Consider the following 27,752-nt stretch of genomic DNA (forward strand, 5'->3'; position numbering starts at 1 on the left):
CTTTTAATGTTATATATAGTATAAGGGTGTATTTTACACTTTTAAAATACTAGGTGGTTTAAATTATACTTTTAATTAACCAAAATCATTATGGATTTATTAAATCTCTTTTAATTATACACTTAATTAATTTAATAAAACCATAAGGGTTTAATTTGAACTTTTCAAAATCAGGGTTTTGGAATTTAGACTTTCAAAATTAACTTTTAATCAACAATTTAAATTCCAAAACTTGAGGGCAAGTTTTGAAACTCTTCAAAACAATTAGGTTTTAATTTCACTTAAAATTTTCGAATTTAAGACATTTAAATTAAAATTTTAAATATTAAAACTCTTGATTTAATAATTACCATAAATTAAACAATTAATTTAAATTATTAAATCACAATGGATTATCTAGATCATGAGGATAATTACCAATTATACATCTAAGATATCCTAATCCCTTGAATCCCTCTCTAAATCTCGAAAATAAGGGATGGGATAATTCAAGATCTTTAATTACCATATTTAACAATTAAAAGATAATTACAAGATATGGGATTATCCAAATCCCTAAAATTTAGGATCTAACCTTGGGGAAGGAGGTAATTTCGAAATCCAAGGGTTGGATAACCCTAGATTTCAAAATCTTGGAGGCTAAGGAAAGGATTTGGGAAACCCTAGCAAAAATCGCCATCAAGGGTTTTGCAACCCTAATTGCGAAAATTACCTAGCCTTTAGGGTTTATTAGCCATAAACCCTAATATGTCAAGTTCACAAATTTGAATAAAAGCTAATTGAAAACAAAAACCAATGGCTCTGATACCACTGATGGGTTTAATACAAACAATCCTATGTGTGCATGCAACCCTAGTATTGGATCTATGTTTTCACTATTAGTTATACAGCTTTATGAACACCAAAAGAAACCTGGCATGCTACTATAATTTTCGAAATTCATATATAAAACTATAATACATACCTTTTGTTGTTATATAGCAATAACAACTAGTTCCTTGAATTTCCTTAGCTCTTGAAAGCAAGTACCACAAGTGTAGTACCTCTAATGGAGTCACAAACACCATATGCAACTTGGATGAAGAGGAGAAGAAAAGGAGGCACCAAAAACGGCTGGAAACCCTAATAGAAGTGTTGTCCACGTTTTTGGGGCTTAAGGGTCCCTTTTATACATGTAGGCTATTAGGGTTTACAACTAGGAAACCCTAATTTGACTGCTTAGGCCCTAAGCAGCCCATGGACTCCTTAAACATATCCCTTGGACGATTTCTAATGGGCTTCCCATAGAATTCGTTCAACCTATATATTATTAGGTGATCCATAGCCCAATTATAATTATCTTATAATTACAACTTCAGTCCCCTAAGTTTAATTAATCTCTTTTAACCACAAAATTAATTCTTAATTAATTCTTGACCAATATTAATTAAACAATATGATTTCTCCTTTAATATATTATTCTCATAATATATTAATAAATCATATTTAAACCTTTCTCTCCTTAAATCATCCTACATATTGCTATGGTGAAGGCAACCCAAAAGGACCATGCTCATAATCGGGTCAAGTACATACCAAAACAGTTATGGACTTAGACACTAATCCAACATATATAGTACTGTGTATGATTCTTTATGTACTAACATGATTATATGTTATTGTTTGTATATGTATAGCGGGCGGGGCCTAGTGACAGGTGGGGCCTGGGAGAAACAAATTTGTATACCGAGCAAGGCCTGATGTGGGACTCTGTCCGATGTCGGGCGGGGCCCGAGGAAGATGCGGGGGCCCGAGGAAGGGGCAGATCCCAGGGGAAGAGCTCGGGATAACTGCAGTGCACACACCATTTGTTTAGCCTGTGATGTTTTTACTCTGATATGTTTGACAGATGTTTGTGATATTTTGAGATACATGATTTATGATTTTTATGTGATGAATTGTTAACTATGGTTTTATTAAATATTTAAAACGAAATTTTTGGACCGTATTTTTGGGATGTTTCAAGCTGGTATCAGAGTCTTGGTTTGAGGGATTCGGATACACTCTGAGGTGTGTCAGAACTCAAACTGAGGACTTGGTATAAAGATTTTCAAAAGAAAACTAGTTTTTTTAAAAAGAATTTTAAAAAGAGAAAAGGGAGTGGTACATGCAATCAGCCGAGCTCAAGTAAGTTCTCCCAAATTACCTTTATGCGTTTATGTTATGGTTATATGATTCGCATGCTAGATTAGAACTTAGGATCTAGGAGAAATGTCTTGTATGCTTTTATGAGCTTATAGATTTGCATGTTAGAATTGATCAACCGGTGGTAGGATAGCCTGTTTAGGTTATGCCTGATTGTATGAGCCTTCAAATTGCATGTTAGTACAGATTCCTGATTAGAGGATAAAATGGTTTGATTGGATTATGTTAGTTAGATTTTCCATTGTCTGAATGTTGTTTGCTTTGTGCTTTGTGGGACTTCGCATGAATTAACCCTAGGAGTTCTTGAGAATCAAAAATCGCCATTTCCCTCTTCCTTTCTTCCATTTATGTTCTTCCCAAGCAAATGAGAGATAAGACCTATTAACTACCTTTGAACTTTCCCACCTTGCCACTTTTGGTCCCTCCTTGCAAAAGATCTTTCAAGATAACTACAAACTAACTTATAAGCTTTAATAAATTTCCAAAATAGTCCTTCTCCATCCTAATCTTCACAAACTTAGTCCAAGTTATTAAGTTGGTCAAATCTCTAGTCAAACCTAAGTTTCACCCGATTGTCACAAATAACCCTTAAACTTTTAAAATGTTATTATTTTCACTTCTAGCTTTCTTAACTTCATATCAATTCATGATATGATTAATCTTTGATGAATTAACTAAATAAATCAATTTTCATTTATTTACTTTAGTAATTTAACAACCAAGTTTTAAATTTTAGGATGTTACAAATACCTTTAAGCTCGTGTTTACTAGGTCCTATAAACAATATTAGTATTTTACCTTTGTTCTTTTTTTAAATTAATATAATCTTCCTCCATGTTAATCATCTCAAATTAATGTTTCTCCCCACTAGATATAGAGATATTCTTCAAACATGAACCAAACAAACCAACTCTATAGCGTTTCAATTGTGACTTTGTTGATTTCATAAATGATATAACATTCAATATGTCTTCGTAGTTTTTTTGAAGAGCGGAGAATATAAAATTCTCGTGCAAAAAAATGGGAGAGCCCACGATCTGCTCTTGCCCACAAGTCCACAACCTCAACTAACCCACTTCATGACCCTTTCATTATCCACCTGTCCTCCTTTGAATGTGGAATTAAATTAGCTTTTATAAACCAACAGTAATTTTGAAAGAAATATGTTTTATCTTTTATCAAAAAAAAAAAAAAATACTCTGAAATACATGATTTATTTATTTTTTCTATAAAATGAGATTAATATTGATATAATTTTTATATACGTTTTTTAGTTAAAAATGAGATTGAGTTGGATTTCTAACATTTTTGAAAATCAATACCTTCAAGCTCGTACAATATTAGTATTTTTATCTTTGTTGTTTTAATTAATATAATCTCCCACAATGTTAATCATCTCAAATTAATGTTTTCCCCCACAAGATATATAGATATTCTTCAAACGTGAACCAAACAAACCAACTCTAAAACATTTCAATTGTAGCTTTGTTGATTTCATCAATGATATAACATTCAATATGCCTTCATAGTTTCTTTGAAGAGCTTGAGAGAATATAAAATTCACGTGCAGATACAAACACATAATATTCAACATCAAATGCTAAATTGAATGAAGCAGGACGAGAAGCACAGAGGATTTGGTGAAGAAATAAAAAAAGTGGGTGAGTAAACGTTACTTTCTAATAAATTCAAGCTGGAAAGTTAATATTTCTAAACAAAAACAATAGTAACGGATATTTTTATTTTTTTTCCGGATTCACCTTTAGATCATTCAAATCGGTTACAAATTGGAAAATAGGGGAAATGACATTTTTTATTTGATGAAAATAATCAACGTCAGGTATTTTCGAGAGAAGAATGGAGATTAAAGAAGGAAAGTAGCTTTGACAAGTTGCCCAGAATCAAAATATATGGTAAGACAGACCATTGATGGTTACATCTACCTCTGAAACCACAATAAATATATATTTTTTGCTGTATATAACTCTTTGCTTCCATCACCACACTCCATAACACTGTTACCATCTCCGACATATGGCTACCGCCTCCCACCCTCCCTCCGCCACGATTCAAATCGAACAACCACTGCCAGATTTTCAGGCGAGTGTCAAACTGAAGTACGTTAAATTAGGCTACCATTACTTGATTACCAATCTTTTCACTCTTTCTCTCCTCCCTCTCATTGTCGTCACCGCCGTCCACGTCACCCAACTGAATCTTGAAGATGTCAAGAACCTCTACGCTCACCTGCAATACCACCTCTTCGCCGTCTTCGCCGTGACTTGTACGGCCGTGTTCGGGTTCACAGCCTACCGTACGACCCGACCCACACCCGTTTATCTCGTTGACTATTCTTGCTACCGACCGCCGGACCACCTGAAAGTCCCATACCATGTGTTTATGGACCATTCGAAACTTCACGGTGCCTTCAATGAGTCGTCGCTTGAGTTTCAACGTAAGATTCTTGAACGTTCCGGTCTCGGAGAGGAAACTTACCTCCCGGCGGCGCTGCATGCCATCCCGGCTGTACCATCGATGGCAACTGCTAGAGAAGAAGCAGAGGAGGTGATGTTTGGAGCTCTTGACAATCTTTTCAATTCGACGAAAATCAATCCGAAAAACATCGGGATCTTGGTGGTTAATTGCAGTCTTTTCAATCCAACTCCGTCGCTAAGCTCCATGATCGTTCACAGATACAAGCTCCGAGGAAACATTAAGACATTTAATCTGAGCGGGATGGGTTGCAGCGCCGGTGTGATCGCCGTTGATTTAGCAAAAGATATGCTACAAGTTCACCGGAATACCTACGCGGTGGTCGTCAGTACAGAGAATATCACCCAAAACTGGTATTTCGGTAATAAAAAGTCAATGCTGATCCCAAACTGTCTTTTCCGAGTCGGTTGCGCCGCCGTGCTTTTATCAAACAAGTCCGCCGATAAACGCCGGTCAAAATACAAACTCCTCCACGTCGTCCGTACCCACTACGGCTCCAACGACACTGCTTTCAAATGCGTTTACCAAGATCAAGACGACGCAGGAAACACCGGAGTCTCGCTTTCAAAAGACTTAATGATGGTCGTCGGCGGCGCATTGAAGTCAAACATCACCACACTAGGCCCACTCGTACTTCCAATCAGCGAACAGCTTTTATTTTTCGTCAACCTCCTCGCCAGAAAACTCATAAACTCAAAAATCAAACCATATTTACCGGATTTTAAGCTGGCGTTTGATCATTTCTGCATCCACGCCGGCGGGAGGGCGGTGATCGACGAAATGGAGAAGAATTTGCAGCTGACGGAGGAGCACGTTGAAGCGTCACGGATGACGTTGCACCGATTCGGGAACACATCATCAAGCTCGATTTGGTACGAATTGGCCTACACAGAAGCCAAAGGGAGAATTAAGAAAGGGAATCGGGTTTGGCAAATCGCCTTCGGAAGCGGGCTCAAATGCAACAGCGCCGTCTGGGTGGCTGTTCGAACCGTCGCACCATCGACTGATAATCCTTGGGAAGATTCCGTTGATAAGTACCCTGTGAAAATGATATATTAATTTTATTTTATTAGTCTGTTAGTATTATTATTATATAAGAAAAAAGAAAAGAAATTGTGTGTTTACGATGTCTTAAGTTTTGATTATTTTGCTAGGATTGGAGAAGCAGTGCGTCAAAGGGATTTATTGTGATTCAATATTTACTTAAAGTGAGTATTTATGAGTACCATATTTATTTAAAACTGTTTCACCGTACAGTACTAGAGTTGGTAAAGAGTTATTGATAAATGAATAGGACTCTTAGGTACGGACTAAATTTTAACTTACATGGAAACAACTTAATTCAGGTGACAATTTTGAAGGGTCCAAAAAGCATAGTATCAAATAATATCATCTCATATAAATATAATATTTAATTGAATACAAATTATCAAATAATAGGATGACAAAGATATGTTTTTTTTTTTTGGTAGGGGTTTTTTTCTTGTTTTTTTCTTTTTCTACTGTAAATACGTTTCTTAGCTAGAATTGGACAAGCAGTCCTTGAAAGGCTTTATTGTAATAAGGTGTATGAGTTAAAATGGATTCGAGGAACATCAAATGGTGTAATAAATGTATCTATAAAACCATGTTAATATATAATAATGTAACTATTAAATAAACGAAATAAAAGCCTTTTTATTTAATACATTAGTTTGACATCATCATTTATTTATTTAACCCATTTTTAGCTAAGCACACTGATTTATACATTTAAAAGTTAAAGGCACAAAATCAAGGTGATATGGATATAGAGATATTTCCAACAAAAGTGTAGCTAAAAAGGTTCTTTTAGTTGCATGTATGGAGTTGGATGAGGTCTCAACCTTTTTCACTTCACGATTCAGATATTTCCCTAAGTTTAAATTATAAAAATTCCCCAAAATATTCAACTGTGATCATAATTACATTAAATTTCCCAATTCAAATATGTTTCTCTCTTTTTTTCAACGCCTCTCAAATATGTTTCTCTAATCCTCTAAAATGCGCCTTGGGGGCTCATGTATTAAATAACAAGAACACAAAATATCTGGTTTGTGAATGATTAATTTGTAGGAATCATCATGAAAAAAATTCCAGTATTAAAGTAAGATTAACCCCTCATGCAAGAAATGAAAGATAAATCAAATGTGTGAACAAAATCATATCAAACTGAAAGAATTCATACCATATATGATACAAGAAATTTACAAACAACTAATTTAACTTCAAGATTCCATTATTTTGCAAAGTAAGAGGAAACCTTTTCACAAAAAACATATTGCTATTGTAAGGCAGAATCAAGAAAACATAAACCGAATATCAATATCATATCACAAAAGCTTAAACCTGGGTGCTCAATGTTTGTCAATTGCAAGTTCAAGAGACAAAGTTGTGATGCTTTGTGTGGCGTTGTGTGATGTTGTACTTGCGGTTTGTGAACTAATACATATTTGAGAAAATTCATGAAATAACCAAAAACATATTTGAGAAAATTCATGAAATAACCAAAAATGAGGGGGTGTTTTAAGCATTTAACCATGAAAATGTGAGTTTTGAAAAATAACCATGAGATCCGCATAGGGGGCTTTGCGGATCCCTTTAAGCCTCTGCAGAAAGAAGAATAGTACCGCGGAAATGACGTGGCATCACTAAATAACAAAACATATGGTGGGTATAATGGTTCCGCAAAGGTGGCTCTATGGATCCATTTAACATTTATGCAGATCACTAATAATCACAAAGGAACAGTCGAATAACGGGTAAAATTGGAAAATTGCCAAAACAAACCCATTCCTAATACCCTAATTGCGGAAGATTGTTGCGGAAAGAGGAAGGAGGTAAATCGAACACGATGAATCGGTCATTCAGATGTGTTATCCAAATGGCTATGGAACACATGTAAGTTTTTTCCCCTCCTTTTGAAATTGTATAAAACCGTAATTGCCCGATTTTTGAATTCATTATATGTTTGTTATGGTGTATGATAGTTTGTTAGGGTGTATGATACTTTAATTGATTAGTGAATCCCGATTTTTTGCCCAATTTTTGCCATGAAATTCTATTTTCCTCCGAAGAATAGATCCGTAGAGCTGTATGACTGAAGAATAGATCCGCAAAGGAAACTTCTGCTGATCGACATTCATCTCTGCAGAATTCTTCAGTTTTTTTTTTTTTTAATTTTATATGCAGAATTCGGTATTATTATTATTTTTTTCAATTTTGAGTTACATACTCCATTAAAATGCGAAACAGTTATACAATTTGTAAGCAAATGTGTTATCATTAGGAAGAAGGGCATTTCAATCTTATTTTTTAAATTTTTTTCATATATGTTTTATCTTTTGCAGCATAGTATTGCGTGGATGGCCTGCAGAATTAACTTTTAAAGGAGTGGTGGGGACTGTTTTGAGGAAGTTCATTCCAAAACTAAATAGTAGGCGACTTGAATTATTTCGAGAGACACCGTTTGGGATCTTCATTGGTATGCCCACCCTAAATGGTGACACGATGCTCTGTCATTTGATGATGTTGCATGAGGTTTGTGATGTGCTGGTAGCCAGGGCTGAGAGGTTTCGTTTCGAGTTACAAGGCAGGGTGGTGGAATATGGTGAAACTGAATTTTGTTTGATTAGCGATTTGAGATTTGGATCTTATGTTGATGTAATCAATACAAAACACAACACAAAATCTGCATTACAGAATCGGTTGTTCCCAAATGCGAGATGAAGATTTACGACTGAAAAATATAGAAAACTACATAAAAGAGACAACATTCTTGACTTGTAGCGATGATGATGCGATAATGATTATGAATATCTTGTTTTAGTTGAAAGGTCTCATAGGACGTGATACATATGTGTGCTTTCTGTCGGTAGTGTATGAGCTCGCTGATAATCTATATAATTGGACCAGGTAGTAAATTTACTATTTATTTATAACTAGAAGATGATTTATATTAATTATAATGAGTACGACAGGTTTGCGTGGGGTACGTTTTTATGGAGGTATAGTGAAACATAATTACGACTCTGGTTTGGGAAAATCTACAGATATTTACGAGATCAGACCAATATGGGTTCTGTGAAGATGTTGAAGTATACAGTGACCGATTTTCACATTCCATTGAAGGTTAGTTTTATGTGTAATTAATATTACACATTTTGAAGTGTTTATAATCATTGAAAAATCATAACATGTTAAAGTTATACTAGGTATGGATTTTGGAGACATTTCCAGAAGCTTTGAGATATGCGCATCACATCGCAAATGAATTTCCAAGAATGAGGGCATGAAGAATAAAAACACAATTAACTGTCGAGAAATGTTTACATATATTAGACGTGTCACTTGTATAGTTATACATTCCTTATAAAGTTATATATAGTAAAAAAAATCTCAAAATTATATGTAGTTAAAGTTAATGTTTTTATTTTACAGGAAAACAACATTCAACGTGCTCTTGAAGCAACGAATTTCGAGATCGAATTGTCATTCTATTCGCATTATTTGACTTGGACTTTGCACGGAGTGGATTCTCCACCGATACAACAGAGGCCCCCTAAAAAACGGCCTCTATCACCTCAACTCTCTCAGTTTCAGCAAACAAATTACATCATCTCACTCTTTCATGTTCGGGGAGCAGACCACAACACCTCACAAGACAGTAAAATAGACAAGTTAATGGGTGTTGTTAATCATTTGGCAACCACAATCGAGCAATTTATGAAGAAAATTTACAAATGGGAAAATGAAAGACAATTTGGTGTGAATAATATCGATAATGTGGATGGCCAAGAAACATTTTTTGTTGGTTTGGATTCGGAGTCACCCACTATGTATGTGGAGTCGCCACCGATTGTTGTTGAAATTAACGATAAGACAAGTATTAAATAAATTATTTTCTCTTTATAAATTATATATTCATTAAAAATTAATTAACATTTTGATTTTATATGTTCCGTCCATAGAACCAGTGAAGAACAAAAAAGGAAGAAAACCGAAGAACTACAGTACTTTAGAGAACATACAATTACTATTGGACTGTTATATGTCTACTGATGAGAAATTATGGAAATTATGGTGAAAGAACGAGAGACAATGCTTTTTTTTAACATAAGCATTATAAAGGTTTTGAGATGAATTGGGAATTTTGGGCAACTTTACTTGTCATGTGTGGGTTTGGGTGGTTGGACTCTGCGGTAACATATATCCTTTATTTCATTGCATAAAACGTTTTGGATAATTCATAGTACAAAATGTAACTTATTATCATATAACACACAACATTTGGTAATATGGACATCAATTTTGAAGGAAATCAATCCATTGACTGCTAGGTGGACGATTATTAATCCTCAAGGCACCACTTTGGAAGCTTAAAAAAACCTTTACTTGAGGCGAATAGCAGCAGGGAAGGTGACGGACCTCATTGGAAGGATATTGATCGAGTTAGTATATTTATTAATATATCATATAATTTTAAAATTTTTATATATAATTTTAAATTTCTGTGTGTGTGTGTGTGTGTGTGTGTGTATATATATATATATATATATATATATATATATATATAATTTTACATTTTTATGTAGGTTTTAATTCCCATCAATGTCCCACAAATTCATTGATTTTTGACCGAGTTGAATCTCATTACATAGAAAGTGACCATATACGATTCAACTAAATGATATGGTTACTGTAAAAATTATGGGGATAACAGCTGTTTCAAAACCTTGGGTGATAGTATTTTAAGTGAACTAGACAAATTTTCATATTGGAAGCATTTTCCTAATAGACGGAAACCTAAACGTCTCGCAGCAGGAAGAAGGAGGTAGAGGAGATTGTGGAGGTGTACATGTTCAAGGAATTGCTTGCATCGGGGGTGGAATTGGAGACACACCAGACAGCTCCATTTACGGATTTAATTATCATAATAGGATGGAAGAAATTATTTAGGCAACTTAAGGTTGATTGTGTAGTTGGATTACTATTTTAAGACTAATTGGTTATGTTATGATTATATTAGTACATCATTACTAGTATAATTAATTTTACTTGAACTCAAAGATAATACATATAACAAACCAAAAACACATAATAAACGTACAACAACAATAATTAACTTAAGGGAATTGCAATGTATACTTATCTTTCTCCATTGTTATATAGTTGTCCCTAATTCTTAGTTTATCTTCGAAACGATCCTTTGCATGCCCAAGATCTATCATTTATGCATCCTTCTGTAACGCTCATCAATTGAGGTAATATTTATTTTAAAAATATTTTTAATTTATTTGTTTGGACTAAGGAAGGATTAATGCATTATTGAGTGGGCTTAGCAAGTGGGACGATAATAATGGGCTACCTGAAGATGTACGTTAGGCATAAATCTGGTGTACGCGGGGTGTAGAGTCACATTGGATGCGGGGGGCGGAGGTGCATACATGCAGCGTACGCAAGCAGACTCTAAACCGTAATTTTTAGGGTTTAAGCCATATAAATACAACCTTATGACTCAAACCCTAGCCTCCTTACCAGCCCCTCTTCCTCAGAAACCCTAGATAGACTCCCTTTTCTCATTTTTGTGTGTGTTTGGCCTTGTGAAGCTTTTTTTGGAGCTTAGAAGTTTGAAAGAAGGAAGGAGAAGCAAGTGAAGAAGAACTTAAGTATCTTGAGCTCATAGATCCGGGATAGCATCATCTTTTGGGACTCTTTAAAGTTATAAAGTTCACAACTTTCCTCAAGTATGCTTAGATCTAGTGTAGTGATGTTTTATACTTTTTTAGTCCTAAGAATGGATCTTTAAGACTCAAATTCGTTTCTAGGCCTAGGGTTGCCTTCCATAGTGATATATGAGTCCCATAAGTAGTAAAGGTTCAATATTTAACTTTACGAGGTGAGTTACCTTCGAGTAGAAGTGAGTTACGAGGTGAGTTGCCTTCCATAGTGATATATGAGTCACATAAGTAGTGGGTCGAAGGAACCAATGTCGGCCCACTAGTAGTTGATCACTAAGCTTTGTGCTTACAGTTTACAGTTTTGGTTTCAGGTACTTCTTCTTCGAAAGAAAAGGAGTCAACATGACTGCAGCTCATCACACCACTATTTTCCGCACTTGATGTTCCTGGGATTTATACTTTGATATTACTATGACTTGTTTTGAGAGATATGACTTATGGTTTTTATGATATGGGATGACTCAATGGTGTTTTCAATAATTTTCTTTATGAATTATTAAATTAAAAATGAATTTTTTTTGTCTTGGATTATGGGATGTTACACGTTCTCAACAAGCCATTTTTAGTCATTTTGATAGTCATCTTAGTCTTTTTTATTCATTCTTCATGATCTTTTATTTTATTTTTATTAATCTGCATCCTTTCCTCAACCTCTTTGCCCTCTGCCGCAATGACGTCACGACGTACAATGAGAGCTCGATATGAATCTATCTATTTTTTGTTGTTCTTCAGCCCATTGCATTTTTTTGCAACGTATCAGCATACAAATATGGCGCTCTCATGTTTGGTGACGGTGCAAGAAAATGGTCTATCGGATCACAATAGTAACAATCAACTTCACTTCACGAGAAATATATAGAAATTTGAAGATGAAATCATATTAAAATTCAAAAACAATTGTAGCTCTTTACCAAAAATTCAACAATCATCTATAACAATTTATACACCCTTCAATTTCGCAGAGAGCTGTTTGTCAGTTGGCAGAGTTGTTTGCCAGTTCGCAGAGCTGTTTGTCGGGAATCCAAGGATGTTATTCATTGTGATCCATACATTACATTTATTTATTAAAACGTAAACATTATTTATTAAAAGGTAAACATTATTTATTAAAAAGTAAACAACGCCAACAGACCAAAGCTAAGGTTAACATAGAACTGAATACAAACAAATATTCATTATGATCCATACATTACAATTCAAGTGAATTGTTGTGGAGGTAAGGCGGAAACACTTGAAAATGGTATTTCCCAATGCATAAGGATTGGAATAGGATTCACCGTCTCAGTTTGAAAAGCATTTCGATACACTGCAGTAGTTAACTTTAAATTTTGCCATTTGCTGGATTTTTTCAATTTCATGCCTTTGTAGTGATGTTATAGCATGATCACAAGGTATACCAGATTTTTGCCATTCCCCCCAAGTACAAATCCCACATTCTAATTGCACGGATTTGGTGGTTAAATACTTACTCACTACATAGCTGTCACCAACAATATGCCTAACCCTGCAACCATCGGAGTGGATAAATATTTTTTAAAGCACCTTAAGTGCATAACGGATCAGAAGACCATGAAATTCCCCTGTGAAATTAACTAAATCATCAAATAAAAATTATGATTGGATAATGTATAATAAAATTTCATTATTACCTCCGAATGAAACACGTTGAACATACTCTCCTTGCATCGAGTCATGGACCATTTGAATTCTTGTCGTTATTGGTAACTCATGCCTGTTTGTTCTTATCTAATTGATGACATCGGGAATGTCAATGAATTTCACATTGAAACGTACTTTAGGGAAAAAAAAAGCCTTTACCCATTTTGTAATGGCAATATTTACATACTAGTGAAGATCATTGTCATTCACCTCATTTTGTAAGCTGTTCAAACGTGTATAAAAATCAGACACATTATACGCTTTACACATATTCCAGAACAACTGCTCCAATACTGTATTGCTTCCGGTGGAAGCCCATATTGTCTCATCTATATTTTTGCAACAATAGCCATGGTATCAAACTGCAAAGTCTATGGACTCAAACTGTTGAGGTCAAATTTATTTGTGAGGTGTCAAAGTGTCCTTTAGTTTTTTGTTAGTTTCGAAGTCTCTGTTGTATGTATTGCATAAGGGCACATCTTTATGTTGAAGCGTAACTATTTTAGCCCTTGTGTATTTTTTTTTTTTTTTTGTAAACTTTTGTCATTCCTATTAATAGGGATAGGTGATAGAGTTAGAGTAATTTTTAATCCTTCGCTATTCTTACTCTACATATTCTCTTGTAACCTCTAGAAGTTTTAATCGACCATCCAGATTATATTTACTCTTGAGTTCAAGAATCAATTCCAACTCTGATTTCATTTCATAATCTCAATCTATACAAACTACATTTGGTATCAGAGTAGGATAATTATAATTAATCTATGATTTTCTTAAGTTTTCAAAAGTTTTTGAGTCTCGTTCTAGATTTAAAATTTTCCGCACTTTTGTTTCTGAAATTTTTTTAGATCGTCTGTATTGATTCAATTCTGCTTTTAGTTTGTTAAATCGAGTGTTTTGTGTTTGATTCTGGAAGTTTCATCCATCAGATCTTAATTTTTGAAGCTTTTCTCAAATCTCGTTCTTACAACAATGGTCAACTTCAATATGAACACGATGTCAGGGTTTTCTCATCTTTTGGGTTCTTCAGCCAAAATTCTTATGTTAATCCCCAAATACTATGAACAATGGGCTGACAGGATGGAGGATTATCTCACACGGATATATAAAGATTTATGGAGGTGTGTTAAGAGCGATAACTTTTGTCCGTCGATGCCATCTGATGTCGAAAGTGTTGGTTCATCCATTGATGTAACTACTCAAACTAACAAGTTTAAAGCAAATGATAAGAGATGCATGCATGAATTGTGATGTGCTCTTCCACCTGTTGTGTATAACTATGTCCATGGATGTTCTACTACCAAAGAAATTTGGGACACATTGAAGGAGAATTACCAAGGAAGTGAGAAAAAGAAATAGAGTTTTGTTAAGAAATATCCGCTTGAGTTAGGTGAATTCAAGCAGAAAGAAGGTCAGAATATTGAGCTTTACTATGATCATCTGAATGAATTAGTCTTCAAGTGTAGTAGATATGGAGTCAACAGGTCGACAATGGAGTACAACTTGACTTTCTTAATGGGGGTTTCGTTAGGAGTGGTGCAATGTTAGTTTGATTCAACAACTTTACTCTTAATGATATTTATAATGAGTTGAAGGCTCCTGAAAGTGAAGTCCACGAGATAGTTGAGGGAACAAGAATAAGTTTGGGTGGTTCTCTACCTTTCATGTCAAAGGTGACACATAGAGAAGCTGAGATCGAGTCAACTGAAAATGAAATATCAGAAGATGAAGGCCTTATTGTTAATTCTAATGATGAAGTTATGGCTTTTTACTCAAAAAATTAAGTAAAGAAAATTTTCAAGAAGCCATTCGATTCAAAGTCTAAAACAAGTTAATCGAAAGGAAGTTCGTCTAGGAAGAGTGTGAGAGGGGATAAGAAACTGGAGAAGAAGGAAGTTAAGTCTGAGGATGTGAAGATAGAGAAGAAGCTAAAGAGTGAATTTGGGTTCGATTTCCATTATTGTAATGGTGTGAACCACATGGCTAGTGAATGTATATTAAGGAAGAGATAAGAGAAGAAGAATAGGGTGAAAGACGAATCCTGCTATGTAGAGAGGCTTGAAGTGGTTAGAGCAAAGACGAAAGGTGTGTCTTTGGTAGCTAATGGAAGTGGTGAAGAGGATGGCGTATATCAGATCCGGTCATCTGGATCAGACGATGAGGAGATGCGAAATCTAACACATGGTACTATGTATGCCAATTTTGAAGAGGGAAGTGAGGAAGAAGAGATGGTAACTGGCAAATGCTTTGTTACTACTGGTTCTAATAAGTCTCCTATGACTTCTAAGGTACGTACTCTTCTCAAATCCTTTAAAATTCCTTTTAGTTCATATGATGCTATTTTGTCTGATTTCGATAATACTTTATCTTGCTTTAATGACATGCTTATCTCTGTTAGTAGTGACGCTGAAAAATCAAAATCCTTACTACTAGATTGTCAGAAAAGACTGGAGTCGAAGCGTAGTAGGATAGATAACATTGAATTACAATTAACAAATGTTATGTGTGATAGAGATAGTCTTCATATGGATAACTGTATTTTTATAAAACAGAGAAACATCTATTGTAATTTTGCTAAGTGACTTTATGGTAAATTGACTGGTTTGCATCATTCGTCGGACATTAGTAAAGAACAGCATAGGAAGCTTTTACCCTTTTTAGCTTACAAAAAGGAGAAAATTGTTTCGACTTCCTATGAATGTGAGAAAAAGATATCTAAGTTTGACAAAGTCCCAAATGATTCATATTCATATGGTATTTTTAAGATTGATGAATGTTTAGATGCAAATGATCTTGTTGATATTATGAATAAGACCTTGACCAAAAATGAACAAATGAAAATTTTGAAAAGAATTGAGAATTCGACATCTGACTTACAAACCAATTTTGCTGATATCGAAGATGATTATGATAATATCAGTGAAATTGAGGAGGAGGAAGTTGTTGACTGTTCAAAATTATCTATCATTAATGTCACTTCTATAAACAAGGGTAAAGAAAAATTTGATTAATCTTTGGTTAAGAATAACACTTACCATCCCTTGACTTTGAAAGTTCATAACTATGACTGTGTAATTTTCGAAGACAGCTAGACTGATAGTGATAATCATAATGATGATGAAGTTGACTCTCGTAACACAACTATTCCAAGATTTGTTGTTGACCAAGTATATTAGGAAACAGAGAAATTCAACAAGGTAATGAAGGAAAAAGGTCCTCATTATCTCGAATCAAATTTTGTGGTGTATTCGAACATCAAAAGCACAAATGGTGTTGTTTTTCCAAATTAAGTGTTTGTTACCTTGGGAAATGGTGACAAATTATAACCGGAGATCAACAAAATTGTTGTTGAGGACAATAAAGCAGTTTCGAAAGAAGGATTTTTCTTAACTCAAAGCACTGTTGTAAGTCCCTAAATCGCTTTGATGTATCAATCCGATCCATTTGATGGTTCGGAATACCAATCATGTGGATGATGCAATATAGAATAGAGAAGAAGATGATGATGATGATGATGAATCTTCAATGTATCAATGAATTGATTGATGAACAATACACAAGATTTATACACTTCTCTCTACTTTCTCTCTCTAGAGCATCAAGTATGACAATGGTAGCTCCTAAAAACGTTTTCTCCTTACTAGTCACTAGTGTCTCACTCCTCTAACCCCCATATATATATATATATATATATATATATATATGGATTAAAAACCCAAGCCAAAAACTCAATGGCTTGACCGAAATCACTTGTGATTTCGGCCCAATCTACAACAAAACCGAAGATTGTTTTCGGCCCTATACCAAAAACTACAAAAGCCTAGAAAAGTAAAGTATAAACCATATTTTAGACCTAACAATCTCCCCCTAGGTTTAGAACTTTCTTTCTTATGACCTAATAAACCCCCCTGGATTTGTAACTTGCTTTTTGTTTTCAATCTTTGCTTTGTGCTTGGCTTCAGTTTTAATCTTCAATTTCTTCACAACTTCAAGATGAACATATGAATCTTCTATATGAATAACTTTATCTTGAAAAGTTGGGCTTTTCTTCAAAAATTTTACTTTAAACTCACTTTGGGTGTGGAGGCTTCTTGTAAAGATTCTTGAAAATCAGCACTTTCAACTTGAGAATCTTCAGAGAGAAGAATAGAGAGATCGATTCTTCTAGATCACTTTAGCAGGTTCATAGATAACAGCAAATTGATTGAGGAGGCTTCAATGAAATCTATCACATAATCTTCAAGTATACCTTCACCTTGCTTCTGAGGATGAAATATTGAATGTTGAATAATAATCTTCATTTCTTGTTCGTTCAAATGAGAATTCTTCAATGATAACTGTTGCGCCTTGAAAAGTAACAAATGACTAAAAAATATCTGTGGATCACAAAATCATAAAGACCCTTCTCACCACAGTTGTTCAAGGATGTAAACTTGGCTTTGAATTCTCCTTGAGTCTCTTCTTCATTTTGAAATCGCTATTTAAGACAAAACTAAAAGTAAAATTAGCACACAATAGAAATCACTAAGAAGTAAAAAACCAAAATTAAAATACACTCAAAACTAAAACAAATATTTTTGGATTTTTGATTTTTCTGAAAAAGAAATAAAAATAGAAACAAACATACTTTTGGATTTTTTTAAATTTTCTGATTTTTGTTTTGATTTTTTTAATTCTCCTCCTAAATTTGTGCATAGAGGAAAACTATGAACAAATTTAACAAAAAAACAAAAATGATAACTAAATTTTAAGACTTTTGGGATCAAAGTTATCAAGCAATTCAATATCATTTATCAACACACACCTGCATGTTTAGACGTGGTCAATCACCGGTATTGTGGTCCACTTAAACACGAAGGATATTGACAAATTTGATAGATTATAAGTGGTCAGACAGTGCACCTATATTCCTAAATCGACCATTTAGCTGACGACGACCAATGATATTGTTGTCCACTTAAATTCAGCATCGAGATCTATAGACAACCTATTAAATGGTTCAATTTTAGATGCACTATAACGTGTTTCCCACTTATCGATATACTCCGGTAATCAAGAACTTCCAAAGAACTCCTTACTTTAGGTGACTACTCAATCATTTAGAGAGAAGATAGATATAAGTCAAAGTATATACATTCGAGTCACATTTAACAAAAGGTTAGAAGCATATGCTCCATGAACCCCAAGTGCTCCATTGAGTTTCAAGTACCCCAAATGCTCCATAAACATGATCCAAATGTTTGAGTCACATTTAACAAAAGATTACAATCATATAAGTCAAAGTATATACGTTCCTTTTTCCCTAACTGGAAAAGAAGTATCTTTGGGCCTCTCGGTGATTTGGTGTGACTTAGAGTGTTGGGACCAACGATGACTCATTTTATGCGTTCAATTGAACGTCTTATGTCGTCATCACAAATCAGAAATTGGGAAACAAAAAATGGACAATGAGATTGATTCTAATCCATGTGTCATTTATGTACGATATCTAGAAAGATGGAGGAATATTTCATAACTTATGATAGGACCAACTTTTGTTTAGTTCAGAGTTCGACAGTTGCTATGGAAGCACTATTTTCTGTCTAATTTAGAAGTTAGACTGGTAATTGTAGTTATAGAATTATCTAAGTAGGAGACTGTTGGATTATGTGTCTAATCCAATAACTAAATTAGTATATACTTGAATTATTAGCAAAGTCCTTTAAGGTTACCCTTAAACCTAGTAATTGAATAGGACGACTTTTAGAAATAGAGAGACTAATTTATTGATTTATGAGTAATAAATAGAAATAAATGAATTTATTAATTTGTTATGAAAATAATTTATTAACTAGAATTAGTCATATTTAATTAAGAATTAATCAAAAGTTAATTAGAATTAATTTTAGGAATAATTAGATTAATTAAAGGTGCAAAGGTTAAAGTTCAATTATTCAATAGTTGAGCAACATGTTCCCGAACCTTCCTTGGAAGGGGTGTGCGACTTTAGGGTATTCCAGGGCATCTGGTATATTCCTTGTAGATAATAGGAAGCTTGATAATTACCAATTTGAATTAATATTGTTTTATTCATTTAAGAATTATCTAGGGTTTCCAAGTTGCACTATAAAAGGCACCCTTGGTTGTGGATTTTCAGCCACTCCTCATTCACTAGAGATAGCTAAAAGTTATGTCATCCCTCTCCTCTTTTTTCAAGTCTCCTAGTTACTAGCATTGGGTTTGAACCATCAGAGGCACGAGATTTCTAGTGCTTGCTTACAAAAGCTTTGAAGAAGGGTTTCTGATTTGTTTACTATAACAAATCAAAAGGTGTGTATTATTCCTTTGTGAATTTTAATCTCATTAGGGTTTTTGTAGTTTGATAGTTCATAGTATGTTGCCTTTATGTGAAAGACATAGATCCCTTTAGGTTGCATGTAACCTAATCATTTAATTGTTAAGTGTTTTTCCTCTTAGAGCATTGTTGTTGTAACCTGTAATTTCCATCAAAACTTTGTATATATGTAGTACCTTATTATATGTTTAATTGATGACCGTTAGTCGAATCAATACTAGCTTCATTCATGAAGCCATACTATAAGAGAGGTATAAGGAAACGACCTATAAAATGACCATTAAATTAGTGTCCGTTTCACCCATTGCTTCTTTGTGTGGTCGATTGTCGTTGGCTGAAAGGGTTCAATAGGATGATGTCTGGTTAAAATTAAAACAAACGTAAGTACTAAAATAAAATTCTCATTCTTAATTATCTTAGGAAAATGTGAATTGTTGCTAATCCATGATTAACACACATTATGCGTTATTATCATATTTATGGAGCACGTGTGGTTAACTGACACATATATTTGAGACATAAAAGCAAAATGATGTGGACTTGTGGTTGTGACTTATTGATAGAGCGTGTGTGGTTAACCAGCACATCAATTTGAGAGCCATGACACAATTAACGGTCACATGTTCTTGCATGGTTGGTTCACCATCATATTTTTGAGACCACAATATCCCTGACACAAATAGAGGATGTGCAAATCCAATATTAACATCCCATTAAATAGCTTTAATGAATCTAAAAAGATCTACGAGTTTCATAGTGATTGAAAATGGAAAAGGGAATTACCTACCTAAATAACTTCGTAATGTGTTAATGACATCACTCTACACATTGCAAAGCCAAATCTGGATCCTAACCTTACTAAAAAATAAATTAGGGTTGAAATAATTATATAAAGTATAAATAAAACAAACAAGAATGGAATTAAAACTAAATGATGTCTAAAAGGAAAACTCCACTAAAGTCTTGAAATTAAGACCTCGCAAAAGGATCAACTGGAAGGATGATCAATCTAATCAAAATTCGTAGTTTGAGAATAGTTCTCATATATGAATAGAAAGATCATGTTATTCATGAAGCTCTTCTTGATATTTCCGTTGAACCACTACATTCCAAAACTATTAAGAACAGTTATCATATTAACATAACAAAGTAAAATGGAATTTCGTTTAGTTAGGAGTTAACTTTGATTATCGATTTAGTCGAAAATGTACATATAATTAGTTCACTCTGATTTTGATATGAATGACTTAAAAATGTCCAATAAGGAGTTAAGTGGATGTAAAGAACCGTTAGGACTAAACTATCCAATCATTGAAACTCCAACTTCAAACACTCCCATAATTCACTATCATGAATATAAGTGTTAAAAACAATGAGAGTTGGTTACCTGTACGATTTGTGGAGATATACCTAATTGGACCCCAAATGCCAAGGACAATAGGAAGGATTATTCTTAGACTTGTTTTGATAAACTATTCTTTCCAAAATTAAGAAAAAGGGCAAAGAAAGCATAAAATCCCAACATGTATGATAGGTATGATTGAAATATAGAAACGATAATTTGATCATGGATTACGAGCTCAAGCTACTATCCATGGGATCATATGATAATTCATTCTCATGAATGTTTAGTCTACAATCAGATAGGATAATTCAAAATACCATTTGATCATTACTCTTATTCTTAAGTACTTTACTAAGAACAAATTAATGACATATCTTGTTTTGAATATCAAGATGTTACTACTATTCATAGGATCAAAATATATCTTGTTTTGACATCCCTAAATTTATGACCTTTTTAAAACTTTTTTTATGCTTGATATTTGGCAATGTAGAATTTCTCCCATAAAAAGTATATTCGAAGACATGTTTATCATTGATTATTAAAACTTGAGATGTGATAACTGAGACCAAAAATAAGCCTAAACAGGCCTTACGTAAAATTTCGGAGCCTACGGGCTTCTTAAATCTCTCAGCAGATAATTACATTATCTATCGGTACCTTCGTATCGCTATCTGTGATACAAAGAAACTTAGTGGGTCAGGTTGGGAAACCTGGTGAGTAAATAGGGATTTCAATCCCATAATGTTATATATATATATATATATATATATATATATATATATCTTGCAAACCATCTGTTACTAAAATATATATAGATGTGTCTCCAACTTGGATATCTATAAACCCTCATACCTAAACATACCCACCCCAATTGATCTTCACATATCCTAGTCTATGATTATCAGGATGGATTATTCCACCTAATGAATTGTTTAGAATGAACAAGTGTTTGTCATCTGGAAGATGACTAGACATACCTTCATAGTTTCTTGATCTGGACCCACCATTTTTGGTCATCCAAAAGATTACGCAGGCATACCATTAAAGTTAGCTGACCTAGACCCACCATTTATGGTCATCCAAAATGGACTATGATTTATACTCTGGTACGTATCTCGTACCATGAACACCTGAAAGTGTCAAGGAACATAACTCTACTGTCTATTCCTAACTTACACATATACATCCCGAATGAGACTACCCGATATCAAAGTTAACTGGACTAGTTATCTTCAATAAGTCTTGTCTCATTAACGGGCATACCTACTAATCTCTCAATACCAACTTTGTGTAGACAACCTTATCCTATTCTACTGTGCATATTTAGCATAAAGTAGTTAGGCATTAATATACTTTCATTCTTCTCTCGAATAATATTTCTATTATTGTTATCATGTGATAATAGATATATACCTTTAATGTATATAGAATCATATTTGCTTCGTTACCGTACATCATCAAATACATTTCTAACACATAAACCATGCACAAAAGCATATAGCTCACATATAAACTTTGTAACAGATATTTAATACTTAATTAATACTTGTATTAAAATCATGTTCATGAAAGGGACTATGCATTCACTTGATAAGATTGGATGCCTTGGAATTAGGGTATAACTTTGCCTTGGTTGTTTATCATTTCATCTGACATGACCTAGGTACGAATATCAATAAGTCTTAGTCATATATTTTTGGCAACTAATGATAGTCTACATTCCTCACTAATGCTAATGTCTATATCAAGATCTAACAAGTAAGGAACAACCATATCTGATAGTCTAGATTCCCCAGAATCCTCTCGACGAGCTCTACAACTTCTATTAACATCTTAATAGCTAATTCTTTGTGACATCCCCCAATTTCTCAGCTAGAAAAGACCGATTTAGTTTATGCTTTTAAAATAAATTCAGAGTAATGCCTCCAATAAAAATATATGAAATTTGTCCCAAAACAAAATATGATAAAAATTTATCAAAGCACTTCTTAAAGAAATGTATTTTTTTCATTTCATTACAAAACTCGGGATGTCCACATTGATACAGACCAAAAGCATAAATAGTATATTATAAACCTTACAATAGTTATTTACATCTACTGGCTTATAATCCAAAAATCCCTCGTCATCATCCAACTATGCTCTGGGTCCACTACCTGTAATATAGAAAGCTGAGTGGGCCAGGCTTGGGAGGCTGGTGAGCATATAAGGTTTTCAACCCACAATAAATAAATATATTATTTCATCAACCAACAATAAATTTATTAATTTCATCAACCAACAATAACCCTGATTACCCATTCTCGTTATCCTCCCTTTATGTCCCTAAACATCTATCATAAGGGACCTAGCCTAAGGATTTTTCTTCGGGGTGACAACACTGCTAGGGGATTCCTTAGCAATACATGTCAAATAAGGCAACCATGGGGGTTTGAAGTACATCTGGTGAACACTTAGTTTAAAAACACATACAGGTTGCGAGCCTGCTAGATTTCCACTAGACTGTCTAGAATAGTCTGTGGTCATCATCTATACTCCGCTAGATGACTGGAACAACAACAACATCGAGGCCTCTCATCATTTTATCACACATCAACTATTTCATCTACCCATGTTTCACCCAACATATTTGTTGATAAAAATACATATACAATTTTAAACCTGTAGAAAAACATTCATTCAACACCCATCTCAAATAAACAAACAATATATACACACACACACACATAGCATGTATTTTATATAAAATACTTCATATCTATGTGTAAGATGAAAGTGACCACACACTCACTTGATTTGACGATAATTGGGCAGCACTTCGTCTCTTAAAACAATTGTTTCTGATAAAATCGGGATGTTTTCTCAAAAACCGGGCTTCACGTGGACAAATTTTCAGCTCGAAAAATCTTTTTCTCGGGATCTTTGGGTGCTTCGGGACTTGCTTATGATGCTAGGATGGTATTTTAGGTTTAGGGGTATTTAGTGTAAAATAAAGGAAAGTAGAGGGTGAGAGGATGTAAAGTTTGTAACATCAATTCGGCTGGCTTCGTTCACTATTTATACTTGTTGATGCCTCGAGTTATGTTGGTCGTAACTTTCCTGGTACGCGGGGCGTACTTCTTCACCAACCACCATGTTGTGTGTACATCGATTACGTTGGGCATACAAAGGGATTATCTCGACGCGTCACGGCTACAAACACATGTGCACCGTGCAATGGAGTAGGGCTATGTGGCTTCAGTTTTCCGGAGTGACCAACCCGGGACATAGAAGAGCCAGGTCACTGAACCTAGCGGTTTAAGCAGCAACATCGGAACCATTCATTTTCAGATTCCAGAGCGTTTGCTTCAGTTTTTGCATCTCGTCACGCGGGCAATATTCAGCCATCATCAACTCTTTCAGATCATCCCAACTTATGGCATTGGCTATCGGAAGAGTTAGGGATTTGACTTGGCTATTCCACCAAGTTAGTGCTCTATCAGTGAAGGTGCATGCTGTAAATTTTACTTTGCTTGCCTTGGGGCACACACATATCTCAAAGATTAATTCGGTTTTCTCGAACCAACGAGTCAGGGAAATGATACCTCCAGTGCCATCGAAAGACCGATGTTTAGCATTAGTAAAGTCCTTATAGGAATAATCCCTCAGGTATCGTTGAATATCTCCTTGATTGGAAGGGTTGGCACCACTGCCTGCCCCGCTTGTGCCACTTGCGTTGATCTGTGACATTGTGGCAGCCACGACGGCTGAAACTGCTGTCTGGAACACAACAGGATCGTGCTGAGGAGGTGGTAGTGGCGGTGGATTGTTATTCTTTCGGTTGGACTTTTTGAAGGCATCTTTCTCTAAAAGAATTTAAGAGAAAAACGAAGATAAGTCCTCTATAGTGGTAAGGAGTCAGGTGATATTGAATAGTGTATATCTTATCTTGACAGTTATAGTGTTCTATCAAGAGATTTATAATGGAAGTCTACTTAATACAAGTAAATAATCGCTATGAAATTTATAGCCATACTTGGAATGAAATCTGTATAATGTGTTTGGCTCTAGTATCGTAGTGCTACAAAATACTCCTATAGTATTTTAGTTTGTATGCTTTGTTCTATTGTTCCTTTTTGTATGGAGTTGAGAAAGTTTTAGACTTGTTGCAACACCATTGTCACTCCCAAACACATGTTGGTCATATCTCAAATAAATATTGTTGATCAGGCTATATTTATTCCAGATATGATTACATAACCGCCCAGGTTTAACCGTAGTGTTCAACATCTAAATACTTTTGTTTTTTCTTCTTGTGATACTGCTTCTGGTATGTATCTGGTGTTAGTATACTTCTTATAAAATACTTTAGATTTTAAAGTATACCTTTAGTTCAGAGCGCTTCGGCCCCTTAGTGTTTATAGTTGTATACCATGTAAGGTTTGATATACTTAGTTCACTATAAACAATGCTCTGATACCAATCTGTCACACCCCCAATCCGGAACGGTGGAAACGTTCGGGGCAGAGGACGTCATATACAATATCGCAACAATTGTATAATAGGAATCAAAGCAAACACAACCATTACATTGATAAAATAGAGTATTTACATCTGTTTAATACATAGTTTGTATGACATCAAGATGGATAACAAAAGTATAAAAGACATGACTCTAGAAAGCTTCGTCTTCTCAAAATCCTGCGGGTGTACCTGTCTTATCGGTTCCCTGAGAATACAAGTGCTTTTGAAAGTGTATCAACATTTAAGTTGGTGAGTTCATAAGTATGTTTTAGTGCTGGAAAACTTGTCTTTGTACTTTGAAAATACTAGTGTGTTTCTCAAGAAAATCCAATATTTACTATAGTGAATGTAGTGTAATCATGTATATTCTGTATAATTGTATACTGCATTAGTGTACTTTGTGTTAGAAAATAGTATATTGTATTTGTATTTGTATGAAAAACCCTTGTATGTATACCTCGATACCACCAGTTGTAGTGAAAGTAGTGTACAGTAACAGTGTATGTATAAAACCTTAGTATGAAAATCTGATATTTACCAGTTGTAGAGTAAAGTAATGTACCACGGTGATATTTGTATGAAAACCTTGTATGAATGTCTGGGTCCTACCAACTATAGTGTAAATAGTGTACTATAATCTTATTAAATAAAATAAAACCATTGAAGTAGAGTTAATCCCGTAAATATACTTGTTAGTTATACTGTTGTGAGTTTCATATAACCATGCTGATATGACCTAATGACCTCTAAGACGTTCTTCAGGCGTCCGATAATTATGACATTTATCACCTCGAGTCTACCGACCAAGCTGTTGCAAGCAGCTCTGGTGTGGGATTGTTAGTCCCGTATAGATCTACACACAAATCTCACGCTCTCCCTCCTGGAGACTCTGGTTATACTTTATAGGATTTAGTTCCGTACCCTAAAGAATACTATTGAAGTAGTGCCTCACAACCCTGTATCAACTAGTTTATGTGTTGTGTTGTAGTGTCATAGTGTTCTCTTGTATTAGGAAATAGTAAGTATTGTCTTGTATTTAAGTATTTGTACTGTAAAATAATTATACTTTAATAATTATTTTATTAGAGTGTATATGTATCAATGTACTAGAGTAGTGATTCCCAAACTATACCTTGTATAGTTTGATTGTGCGTTCTTGTTCGTGTATCATACTTAGTACAAAAAATGTAACGAATCCCAACTATATCGACTATAGTTTAAATGTATGTTTCGTAGTGAAAGAAAAACATTTGAAATTTAGTTGTATAAATAATTACCCTTATGCTCAACACATTACAAAAGATTTAAAATAGATAACATATTTTTAGGAAGTGTAGTGAAGGCTCATTTTAAACCAATTGCAAAGGTTTTTAAAATATTTAAAAATATCTGTATAAACACAATAGACCTTGTGTTTTACTTGTATTCCCCCATAAAAATATTAAAAACGTTTAAAATGTAAGGGTATGAACTCACCTTGTATGTGCGTTTGAGTTTGGGATAGCGAAGCGGTAGAGACGATCCTCGGGTTGTTGTACTAGCGAATGACGTTACCCTAAAATAATTATATTCGACGTCGTATTTAAATTAATTAGAATATTAATTTAAATAATGTGTTAAATAATAATTTAATTATAGGGAAGACTTACACTTAATTTGAAAATTAACTGAAATTGTTGGAATTGTCGAAATTGGAGTTTTCGGATGAAAATAAGGGTTTACGGTTGGATCTTGAATACTTATGAAGATTTGAAGGCCACTTGAAGATTTGAAGATGAATTTGAATGTTCTTGATACGAAATATGAAGATTTGAAGATTCTGGGTGAAATTCTTTAAAGATTTGAAGGTTTACGGATAAATATTGAGAGGATTTTGAGAGAGTTCACAGATGCAAATGAGATAAATGAAAGCGTTTACGCCTAGAACACTTATATATAAGGGGTGTTTACGGATTGTATTTGGGCCATGGCTTGGGTTTACGGTCTACAAATGGGTTTTCAGCCCATTAAGGGGAGGTTCACGGTCACGCTTGGCTGTGAACTCATTGTCTTCCTTTTTCTTTGGCCATAATCTTTGTTGATTGCACAAGATTGGGTCGTGAACTCCAATTTGGAGTGGCTTTTGGCTGTAAACACTCCTTGGGAGTGTATTAGTGGTCGTCAACTCCATTTAGGAGTTGTTTTGATGAATTAAACTTTGAATTAACTCAAGTAGCCCCCTTTACTTTGAACTATTGTAAGTTTGACTTAATCAAGTGTGATTTTATGTTAAGTGTTTAGCCTTTAGTACCTTACTTCACCATGATTTTCCACATGTATATGTATATAAGTTAAATAAACACACTTGTAGTTTAGAGTTTTATTTAAAAGAAATTACGGGTTGTCACATATGTGAAAGAAATAAACTCATTATTGTCATCTTTGTTGATATTCAATCATTGATGATAATTATGAAAGATTCTTTGGATTCAAA

General features: G+C 34.2%; 1 pseudogene; it reads left to right on the forward strand.

Annotated features, from left to right (window-relative positions):
- Window positions 1–3,935: 3,935 nt before the first annotated feature.
- Window positions 3,936–5,918, forward strand: LOC145047231 (3-ketoacyl-CoA synthase 4 pseudogene; annotated as a pseudogene).
- Window positions 5,919–27,752: the final 21,834 nt, after the last annotated feature.

This window comes from Lactuca saligna, chromosome 5, assembly GCF_052625555.1.
Source record: "Lactuca saligna cultivar CGN05327 chromosome 5, ASM5262555v1, whole genome shotgun sequence".
Classification (NCBI taxonomy): domain Eukaryota; kingdom Viridiplantae; phylum Streptophyta; class Magnoliopsida; order Asterales; family Asteraceae; genus Lactuca; species Lactuca saligna.